The sequence below is a fragment of the Podarcis melisellensis genome (genome assembly GCF_964234715.1).
Source record: "Podarcis melisellensis genome assembly, chromosome: 3".
Classification (NCBI taxonomy): Eukaryota; Metazoa; Chordata; class Lepidosauria; order Squamata; family Lacertidae; genus Podarcis; species Podarcis melisellensis.
In genome coordinates this window covers 36,411,464-36,413,295 of record NC_138530.1, presented here as the reverse complement: position 1 = coordinate 36,413,295, position 1,832 = coordinate 36,411,464, and positions in this window count along the sequence as shown.

The window sequence follows — 1,832 nt, the reverse complement described above, 5'->3', positions numbered from 1 at the left end:
CAGTCGCAGCGCGCTCACTCGCGGAGTTCGGCTTCGTTTGGCCCGCTTGGGGCCCTCAAGGTTGGGGCCTGAGGAGGCGTTGAGTGCCCAAAACCCTCCAGAAGAGCCGCAGCATCGCCGCCCTCGTTTTAGGCCCTGCACCCCGCCAGCCCCTGGAAGTAAACGTTGAGAGGGGGAATGCTGGCCACAGAGTAGCTACTCAAAGGGTAACCCACATTTGGTGCATCTCAACAGGGGCCGAGAGACCTGCGGCAGCATTAGGTCGCCAGAGATGGACGGAGCAGTTCTAACCAGGTAGATGCACATAAACTGCATCCTAACTGCTTCTGGCCAGGAGGTCAGTGGTCAAAATCGGGGGAGGTCAGTGAAAATTTGGATTTTCTGGTCTTCCACGGACTCCTGTGGATTTAGTTACATCTGCATTTTGGGTGGTGCAAGTGGGTGGGGCCAGCTAATCAAGGGAGTTTGGGTGCAGCCCCCGCCACGCCCACCCCCTTTGGCATAATTTATGACAGCAAGGCTTTCCCTCACCCATAAATAGATCTGCCAGAAGTCAGCTCAGCCAGGGGGAGGCACACAGCATACTTACCTCTCCCAGTCAATGTATCTAGTGAACAGGAGTGCGCCGTTAAAATTTGTGCTCTACACACTATGGTGTTGGATCATGCTGCTACAGACTATGACTCCAGCTATAGGGATTAAAAGTGCTATTTCAGTTCAGGGATGATCCGGTTAATAATAAGTGTCTAGGATCATTCTGGACTAGACAAATGAGGGATGTTTTTAAGTGTAAAGGAAATAAACATTTTGGGGGGTAATGCAGGGCTACAAAATGACACTGAAGCATATCCATTTTCCTTAACATTCTCTTGCAAAATGGGCCATGCAGTATTTATTTTATTTCTTCACTTTCTATCCCACTCTTCATCAGCATACGATCCATGGGCAGGTTACATCATAAAACATATACAACAAATCCAAATACAACATAATACATTACATTGTGAAAGTAAAACACAACTGGAATTCTTACAAACCTAGAGACCTGCCACTACTTCACCAAGTTTACAACTGACCTCATAACATCAAGCCCTATCCCAAGGCCTGGGCAAAATGGCAAGTTGTTAGCTAGTACCAGAAGCCACACTGTGTCAATGTGAGCTGTACTTTGGAGTGGAGGGTCCCTGCTTTTCCTTATTTTGATTCCTTCTCTTTAAACTGGACTCGGACAGGACAGCACTACAAATAGGGGACTCTCCTCTATAAAGTAGGGCAGAAGGCTGCCTTAGGAAACAGGAAAATACCCATCATGCCTAGGGAATTTCAAAGGAGTCCAGCACAAGCATGTCAACTAACTTCCCTACTTTCAGTAGAAGACATTCATTTCCTTCCTGCCCTGTTTAAAATGAACGTAGAAGTGCTCTGCTGGATCAAACACCTATCGGGTCCAGCATCCAGTTCTCACAGTGGCCAACCAGATTCCTGGTAATCAGAGGCTTGCTGCCTTCCAGTAGTGTCAATAGAGCATAGCCATTGTGGCTAGTTTGCCACCGATAGCCTTATTCTCCATGAATTGATTGAATTCTATTTTAAAGCCAACTTGGTGGACACGAACTACATCTTGAAGGAATGAGTTCCATAGTTTAACTGTGTGCTGTGTGAACAAGTACTTTCTCTTTCTCTGTCTTAAATTTTCCAGCATTCAGCTTCATTTGCCTTGTAACCTTACCCGCCTTTTCTCCAAACTAAAAAGTCCCAGATGGTGACTCCATGTAGGGGAGTTGCTCCAACTCCTTGATTACTTTGCTTGCCCTTTTCTGAACTTTAGGAAG